Genomic DNA, 10357 nt, shown 5'->3' with positions numbered 1-10357 from the left:
TACGGCTTGAGAAGGCCTTAGACTTTCTATCACGTGATAAAACAGAAATAGAGAAAACTACAGGCAAACTGGGTTCCCGCTTGTTCTGTATACATTTGTGAATATTGCTGCTATCATAGCGGGGACCCGACACATATCACTGAGAACTGCTATCAGTTGTTTTTGGTTCACCTACAGCAGATGGAGGGATTGGGCCCTGGCGTTGTGGCAGCGGTCGGAGAGCTCTCACAGGAGGAGGTGGACGAGCTGGGCCCACAGGCTTTGGTGGTTGTGGGGCCCGCCGTTTTTTAGTTGATATCTAGAGGCTTGCAGCAAAAGAGTGGGAGAGTTTGGTCCCAGCATAAACCCATTCCTCCATCTAGAGGCTTGCAGCAAAAGAGTGGGAGAGTTTGGTCCCAGCATAAACCAGTTCCTCCATTTTCTGTGAGATGCTGGAGAGAGGGATAATGGGCCTCATTTATCAATCTAACGTAGAAACGAGCGCAGATCCGAGCGCACAAATCAGCTTACGACAAGGTTCACGTGTGATTCATCAAACATTCGTATGCCGCCAATCTCATCGTACGAATGATCGGACCTTGATAAATCCGGCGGCTGAAATCGATCGTAATTTGCATGTCACGCCCCTATAAATTCAGGGTAGTGATGCCTCGCCCCTTGATTTTGCGACATGGAGAAACGTAATCCGGCCAAAAAGAGGAATTTTTCCGATGTGGAAATTGAAACTTTAACCTCGCAAGTTCAGTCCAAACAACTTGTATTGTTCGGCAGCTTGAAAAGCGGAGTGAAAGTAAGCCGAAAAAATGCACTTTGGAGAGAAATAACTGCTGCGGTCAATAGCGTTGGCATAGTGAACCGAACACCAGCTGAGGTTTGGATATTTTTATTTTATTGGACATTTATTGCATATTTATATTTTGTGAATATCACCGCAATTAACAAAAAAAAACAGTTGTATCACTTTTTTTTATACTGAAAGTATTGTTGTTGCTTTTAAAATATACACTTTGGTTGTATAATTCATTTAAATTTAAACAAAATTAATCTGACTTCAGTCTTAACGAACTTCTGTTAAGTTGAGTTACAGTACATTAATGTGTTCATGTAAAAACAAATGTAGATAAATTACTGCTCATTTTTGCGGTGTAATTGTAAAATGTTGTTGATACAGTTTTCTTCATTTAGGTGAAGAAAAAATGGTCCGACCTAAAGCTTGCGACCAAAAAGCGTATTGCGGCCCTAAAACGCACCACCACGCAGACTGAAGGAGGCCAGCCAGACCATAGCCTTGTTCTGACTCCGATTGAAGAGTGCATGGCCGCGCTCATTGGGTCTGCCTCAATCACGGGAATAAGTGGCAGAGAAGACACAGATGAACATGTTTCTATCCAGGAGAAAGGTTTAAAAGCTAATGCTGCTAATCTTGCATTTCAGGTGGCTTAAATCAAGCACACACAGTTTCATTTGTTTCACTTATTTATTCTCTTTCAGATCTGTCAGAGGCAAGTACCAGCAGTAGGCCTACTCAGCACCCACAAACTAGCCTGGAGCCTGCCACACAAAGCCAGGCAACCTTGAGCTGTGAACCAGTGCGCATGTCTTCCACCCTCCAAACTGTTCCAAGACCACGACCCTGGGTTCTGACAGCTGAGGTTCTGGGGAAACAAACTGAAATATGTCAGGCGATCACTGAAATCAATCGCTCAGTTCTAGCAATAAACAATACATTAAAACAGATAAATGAAAACCTGAAACGAACGTCGCACAAATAATAATAATAAAAAAATAAATTAATTAAAGCACGTGTTGTTTTTTCATTACAATGCATAGGCTACTTGTCAAACAATTGCATTTTAGAAGTGATAAATGAGTTCTTGACATCTCTGTAATGCCCTCATAGGAGGTTGTGCTGGCCACGGCTCTCTGGGCATAAGTTCCTCTTGCAGCATCTGAACATCAAATGGCACCCCGTTACTCTGAGCGATGTTGTGCAAAACCCCACAAGCAAGGATGATGTCGCAGACTTTTTGCGGAGTGTACAGTAGCGTCGCCCCCGCTGATCCAAGACAGAGCCATCTGCCATTAAGCAGCCCGATGCAGCGCTCCACCGTGGCTCATGTGTGTATGTGCGCAGTGTTGAACCTGCGTTCCTGTTCTGTTGCAGGGTTTGCCAGTGGGGTAACAAGGTATTCCGTGAGGGGATAACCTTTATCTACTATTTAAGCAAACCCAAAAGTTAAGTCACTGCAATACTTTAAAATGATTGAAGCAGTAGTTACTCACCAAGGAGATGACTCCGGCCCTGCAGTGCGCCCTCCCGTAGCTTAGTCCCAACACTGCTGTTTGAAGAATAAAAGAATCGTGCGTCCCCCCAGGCCACCGGGCCACCATGTTTAGTATGAATAGTTTGGCATCACAAATTATTTGCACGTTTATTGAGTGATAATTTTTGCCATTGATGAACGCATAGTCATTCATGGATAGTTCTGCTAAATGTTGGCTGTGAAATCCCAGATCTATCACCTATCTCCCGCTGAAAGGTCCCGGTGGCCAAAAACCCCAAAGTTGAGAGCACAGGCACAGGAATGGCATGTGAACGCTGGGTTTCTTTCCTTAACTGAGGTTCCAGATAGTGGCACAATTGTACAAGGAGATGCCTTGGGAGACGAAAGCGACTTAGAAGCCACTCATCACTCTCCATAAAAAGATCCCTGCGGTCCAGAAAAACCCTCTCGCGTCTTAGGGTCACATAAAGGTCCTCTAACAGAGCCAGATCTGCCATTGCCGATGTTTGATGACAGTCAAAACATGTTGTTTAAATAGGTGACAGAATTAGCATATAACCTATCACCTTGCAAATAGGTAAACTTACCCATTGCTTGTAATTATATTGATTATTGTAGTTAAAATGTTTTACTTTTAATTGTGCATTTTAATTGTCGTAAATGATCTCAGAAGTTGCCTAAAATGTCCTGAAAGTAATTTGTTTTTACACCAAAGCACCCGTTTGCAATTTCAAACAATTTCAAACAATTAAATGATCATATAAATAGGCCTATTTAATAGAAAATAACTACTTTAGTCATGTAATGAAAATAAGAAATCGCATCGAAATTCATTTTTACATTTGTTATACTAAACGAAAAAAAAACGTAGTCTTTCTATTTGTCATCATTCATTTCAGTTATCAAAAGGGTAAAGCGTACACGGACCTTCACCCTATGTCAAAACTTGCGTACACGAGCTCAAACCTGACCTGAGATTTGATCGTAGCCACTGCTCATGTCCATATTGATAAATTACAAGTTTTGCGTTGAAACGACCATATGCCCAATTTTCTGTCATACGTTCGTTTCGTAAATGAGGCCCAGTGTGTCTGGTGAGTGGGGCTGTGGCTCTGGTGTTTCCGGTGGCTGAAATATGTTGTCTTGGCTTCCCTTGCTGTTTTCCAGAAAGTTGTCCTTGGGTGCTGAGTCTTGGAGCTGTTCTGATACGTCACAGGCTGTCTGTGATGAGTTCTGTGGGCAGGGCTCAGCCGGGATGGTGTCCATGAGTAATGCTTGTTGTGGCTGCGTGGTGTTATCAGTGAACTTGTGGGATGTGTCAACCACATGACGACTCGGAAGCTGATATGAAGTCTTGTCGTCACTCATACTCTGTCCAGGTGTGTGTGTACCATTCATTGAGTAGTTTGGCACACACTACTGAAGGATGATGGAGGGAGAAGTAGATGTTGTCCTTTAGCACTCTTGCACCAAGTTTGTTTGGGTGGAGGCCATCCAGTTTAAACAGTTGTCTATGGCCCCAGAAAAGATTGAAATTGTCGATGAAGTTGACTCTTTTTAAACTGCAGATTTTTTGTAGCCATGTGTTCAGCCCAAGCAAATGTGAAAACATATTAGTTCCACTTGCTGGGAGTGGTCCACTGATGAACGACTGAACTTTGAATCTTCGAAGTGTTTCAAAGAGTTCACTGAAGTCCTTCTTAAGGAGTTCTGACTGCTCTTTCCGAATATCATTCTTCCCCACATGGATGATGATTCGATTTGCAGTCTTGTGCTTCATTAGAATTTTCCGAAGTTCCGTGTTAACATCAGAGATGGTTGCTTAAGGAAGGCATGTAGTTGTAGTCCTGGTAATGATGTTTGATAGTGGGCGACTCCATTATCACAGAGTCCTGGGCTCGGCTGCGCTCTGAGCTGAATGCCGCTGTCAGCTCGACCTTGAGCGCCTGTTAGTAGCGATGATAGCTGCTGGCTGATCCGATCCATGTTTAAGCACATTTGGGGATTCCTCACCCGCATTCATTAATGCTTCAAATCTGTTCTCAAGCTGTATAGGGGGTGGTAGAATACCAGTATTCACAAGCCTTGTCATAGCCGAATCTGGGATAGAGGATGCTACGGCAGCAATACGAGAAACTCGTGATAATCTGATGTCTCGTGTGCCTTTGGGTCTCGCTCCCTGTTTGTGCCATCGATTAGTCTGTCGATCAGTTTCGGCTTGTTCATCTACATTTGGTATAAACTGTTGAGATTCACTAGATTCATAGGAATCACCGGCTGTATGCTGAGGGGATCCATGATGATGGTCTGCTGAGTGTTCTGCCTGTTTTGGAAGTCCAGCAAGTAACTTTGTTTCAAGAACCGCAATCCTTTGTAGAAGTTTGTGGCAGTTCATGCAGCAAGTAGATTCAACAGGAGGCATTTTCTTTCTCTTCTGTTTGAATGTGGGCAGCTGTGTTTTCCCATCTCCGGAATGTAAGCTGCTGGCAGTGGGAGGCAAAGAGTCTTCTTTTTCGTGGTATTATTCCAGTCCCAAAGAGTTTTTAGTTTTAGTGTTTGTGCCAAAAATGTGTTGTTTGAGCACTGTGTTGATCTGCTGAAGTAAAAATATTAGAAAAATCTGAGAAAAGTACAGAAATAGGGAGTAAAGCAAGAACATCCGAACGGTATAGCGATGCCGGAAGCAAAAAAAGGTGGGCCTTCATTTGATACAGGAACTATTCGAGCCGTTCATGCCAGACTGGGGAGAGGGGTGTTGTAATAATATAAAATATGTGAAAAATAATGTTTTTTTTTTCTCGAATAACCTAGTATGAGAGCCTGTTCTAGTACACCCCCGAAACAAAATCAAGACTTTGTAAAAGAGCATAATAGGACCCCTTTAAATAATTGTGTAAGTTGTAAAACAACACAAACGGGGCAAAAATGCGTTTTAAGTTTAGAAACATTTTGAGTCTCCCCCTCCCTTGCCTCACAGTGATTTGGTCCAAATGCCTACTTTCCACTTTTACATCACCTACACACACACAAGTCCGGTGAGATAGAACAATACTTCCCTACAAAGGCAAAAGACCTTAACTCACTAGAGTGAGAAACTGAGAAAAATGACTTTAAAGTTTTTTACTTGTCCAGCCAAATTAATTATAGGTAGGACACTGGAAATGTAACAATTAGATGTTTTAGTAATGAAAATTATCTACATTAAAACATTGTGAGCTCAAACTTGATTTTTACCCCTATTTTGAAGTTAATGTACTCTGCCTTTGCATTGTCTGCAAAACGTGAGAAGTCACAGCAAGGCAAAAGGCAGTAACTTCCACATTATCAATATTTGGTTGCTGATCATGGTTTACAAAATCGTTATAGTAACACCTGTATAAAATCTAGTGATCATGGGCTATCTCATATAAGCTATTACATATAGTTTTAATTTAAATTTTTTTTTTGACCGTAACAATCAGACTAAAAGTTAAACGTGTGGATACCATTGTTCTTCAACAAAGTATTGAGCAAAGGCTGTGAATACTTAAGTCAATGTTTTTTTTTTTTTTTAATGCATTTGCAAAGATTTCAAACAAACTTCTTTTACATTGTTATTATGGGGTATTGTTTGTAGAATTTTGAGGAAAATAATGAATTGAATCCATTTTGGAATAAGGCTGTAACATAACAAAATGTGGAAAAAGTGAAGCGCTGTGAAAGCTTTCCGGATGCACTGTAATTGCCATACTATTAAAATTTCATATAAATAAATTATTTCAACTCAAAAATCAGTTCTTCCTTAGAACTGGTTCTCTTTAAAATACAAAACTTGTGTAGTTCCACGTAGACTATCTGTAATCAGATGCACATTTAAAACTGGAATATAATCTAATTTCAGTCACTTACATGCATGGCCGTACCCAGGCTTTGAAAATTAGTGAGGTTTGAACCTTAAACCGCATAAACACATTTCATTACACCAAATGCATAAAATAATGTTCTTTTTAGCAACATCATATGACCCCTTTAATATTTTATTATATTTAAGGGTGGATAATGTTATCAGTTGTTTATTGCAACAATACATAACTACAATAACTTTGTCTAGTGCTCTTATGAAAGTTCATTGCATGATTTGTGAAAATTTAACTATGCTGAATGACATAGCATATAGACTTCATGGCTAGTTATGCGTATTTCATTTCATTCTGTAACCTACTTGTTCTACAGATCTGTGTGTACTAGTGTTAAATGCTACTGTTTTTGACAGCGTTGATAACGTTTATGACAGATAATATCATGATCATTTTTGCGTTTCCCTTACCAAATGTCATATCCTGTCAGCAAAAACCTGTCCATGGGCTTTTGTGATTGCTTTCAGTTTAAGTGCTGGCGATGCAGTGTTGCCAGATATTGATAGTCAGATAATGACTATAATGACTGCTAGTATATATACAGATAATGATCAGATATGGACAGCTACTGTGATATAGCATACTAGCAGGATAACTTCTTTATGTTTACAGGTGTGGCATAATGACGCAGCGGCATGCTCGAATATTAGAAAACATTTTAAGCTTATCGTTGTGAATCATGCTAAGGTAAGGTGATAGTTTTGAACACTGGCTGGTTATGTACTTGTTCAAAAAAAAAATTCTGATAATTTTCTGATCATAATCAATAAAATAAAGTTACAGACTGCAGCTTTAATAAACCTTGTGTGTTTTGAACTGTTTTTGGTATATTTGGGGGGGGATTGCATTTGTTTAAGAATAATATCCATATTTAAAACTTTATAAACCATAATGTCTAGTTTCCGCGAACTGTCCTATGCGTGTTCACGAGAGAGTGGCATTCCATCAGATGATGTAGGATGCTTATTGTATTCGTCCGAAAGTCATATACACCTAGAATGGCTTGAAGGTGAGTAAATCATGGGATTTTTGGTTGAAAAATCCCTTTAAGCGCTGTCATAAAGTTGTGCTTCGGAATCCTAACTATCATGCTTGTGTTATGTTAAAAGGGAATAGATATGCATAGTTGAGCTGAATGTGCATTGGACAATTGTTGTATGGACTTTGGACAACAAAATTGTCTGTGAAACATATAAACTGTGAGCCCTGGTAATTTGTACCACATCCTACAAAACAGCAATTTTGTACAATACAGTACAATTCTTCAAAAAAATTATTCTGCTGGGTTTCACAAAAGAAAAAGTCATTTAGGTTTGGAACAACATGAAGGTGCATACATACATAATATAAATGTCATTTTTGGCTGAATATTCTCCTCAGTTTGGAACCTGTTATTTGAGTATGCTGTGTTTGCTTATTTCTATCTGTCTCTAAACAGAATCAGACTAAACTCAGCTCTCTCTCTCTCTCTCTCGCTCTCTCTCTCTCTCTCTCTCTCTCTCTCCCTCTCTCTCCCCCCTTCGGCTTGCTTGTCACATGTTTTATGCCCTTCCTGCCACAACCCAGCACTGAGAGTGCATTAACTTGGGCAAAAACTCAGCCTTAATTATATTGTCTCAAAAATAGCGTTGCTTTTTGTTTACATGGTATTGTGGAAAATTACTACTTGTGGCCATACTGTGGCATCCAAGAGAATGGAGCATTCCCATAGCATAGTTATTTTGAGTTTGTGTCTTAAACTGGGTATGGTGATCATTTAAGGCAGCACAAATGTCAGGTGTGTCACGCTTGTTACAGTGCTGACTGGCAGACACAATCTCTAAGAAGCAAGGTTATTTGTTTACCAGAGTAATTACCTAAGTTTGAGTTCATGTTGACATTGCAATCTCATGCTGTTTCACATTCATGCATAGTAAATCAGCAGGGAATATTACAAAGAACAATAAAAGATCACACTGTCACCCTGCTGCTGCAAAGGTTTACATTTGACAGGAAGTTCCATTGCTCCAAGACTCATATAGTTGAATCAGTTGTTAAATTGTTATAACCCCATGTAGCAGACTGTCAGCCTGTTAATTGATGACCTATGAAAACAAGACAAATGTCACACTGTGCCATCATTCGTTAGTGCTGTTTGCTAAGCCAAGCAACACTACTATTGCACAGTGTTAGAGTTAGGTATTTGAACAAACCCCTAATTCTGCTCATACCATTTGAGGTACAGACATGAATGATACATCAAATTGTTGAGGAGAGTTTTGCTAATGCTTTTCTAAGCAACCAGACAATGAAATAGTTCACACAAATCCTATATACATACAGTGAAATAATAATATGATTCCTAGGGACCAAGTTATTCTAAAGACTTCTAAAGCTTTCTTCATAAAACGTAAAAATGTAGTTGTAATTCCCGATTGCTGTGTAAGGTAAAAGTCAAAGCTTTATTACTTTCTACATCATGAAGTTACAGGTGTGCTCATTTGTAAGGTTTGACTCCCTGACAAACCTCTGCATACTGAAGGTTTGGAAGAAAATACTTTATGTCCAAACACACTTCAGAGGTGCCACACCCCTGCTGAATCTTCTTTGGTCAGATGGACCCACAGCAGATTGACTGATGGCCACATAATGAAAGAAGGCTCTAAAGCCATGAGCCACATACATACTGAATATAAAAGGAACATTCACATCAACATCTGCTGTTTTTTTTATTTTTTTTTATTTCTTGTGAGGTTGGATGCCTGTATTTGTCTGTGTATCTAACAGTGTTAAAATAGACAATCGGATAATTTGTCAGAATGACATCAGATGTTAGTTTTATTCTGGAGGCTGCCTTAGAGAAGATGGATGACATCATAGCTGGTAAGCTCCATAATTCTAAAGATTAATTTGACTGCTTTAGTAAATGTCTACAAGTGTTGCATATCTTTGTTCCTGTTTTGTATGGTTTTTAAAGTGTTGGTCGCACAATGCGTGTTCATATGGTCTACTTTGTCCATGTGCACTTGTAGCCCCTGGGAAAAGGTATTTTCCATACAGAGTGTTACATTTAGGACTGCTCTGTTTATCAAACTTTAGGACCATCACACTTAACCCCTTGATGGCTTTAGGTAAAAGCAGAAATACATAAAGCACTAGGTCATAATAGTTTTACACACAATTGTCTCTTTTAATTTCACACTAAGTTCAAAGTAGTTGATTTCTAAGTGAATGGTATATACCTGTGTGTCAAATGTATTTTACCGTATTTATTTATTTTTTAATAAAATATATTGATTGAACATGTCAAAATCAAATATGTTAAATAAAAAGTTAGCCATTCAATGTATTGTCTATTTATTGAAAGATTAGAACATTACATAAACTCTCAGGAGAAATGTATAAACCCAATATCTAAAGGGGCCATAAATTAAGGTTATTGTTTGTTAATTTAGGGTTTAGCTAACTAAACTAGTTGACTGTTTTACAAATACTGTGAATTCAGACATACAACAAGTATGCCATTTCGGATGCAGCCATTGATGGTACTCAATGAGTCTGTCTATGAATGTATGTATGTTTGTATGGATTTTTTTATTGATGCTGAATATGCTAGTAATATGTATGCTAATAAGCAACTAGTTAATAGTGAGAACTGGATCCTAAACTAAAGTGCGACCCTTTAATTTGATGGTCCCCTTTAGACATTCAGTTGACTATAAGTAATTTTCTTGTCAGCTACCAGTCATTACAATATTAGTAAACTGTCTGCTTATCTGCTAACATGTTATTTTGATAGTCACCTAACAGACATTCTACTGAAATTATGAATGTTCATAACCATTAGACTTCAATTAGGCTTTTGTTGTATTTTTAATACTCTCTCATCATTTTCTCTCATCTCAAGGGAAGCTCAAACATGTTTCCGTCACATGCGAGAGCAGGTGATTCTTAAACATCAAGCACGCATTTAATTTAATAAATAAATAAATAAATAAATAAAAACTTTAACAGTAGCCTATAGCCACAAGAGGTGCACAATATGTGTGTTAAAGTTTTTTGTAAAATATCTAATTTTACAATTTAACTTCTTAATCTCAATCTAAGCCCTTAAATGAGCTTAACAGTGAGGAGAACATTACAACTGAAATAATACATGCATTTGAACAAAAATGATTGATACAATCTTAGGTGACA

Source organism: Sinocyclocheilus anshuiensis, unplaced genomic scaffold (genome assembly GCF_001515605.1).
Source record: "Sinocyclocheilus anshuiensis isolate Anshui unplaced genomic scaffold, SAMN03320099.WGS_v1.1 scaffold215, whole genome shotgun sequence".
Lineage (NCBI taxonomy): Eukaryota > Metazoa > Chordata > Actinopteri > Cypriniformes > Cyprinidae > Sinocyclocheilus > Sinocyclocheilus anshuiensis.
Note: the sequence above shows the minus strand (reverse complement) of the source record.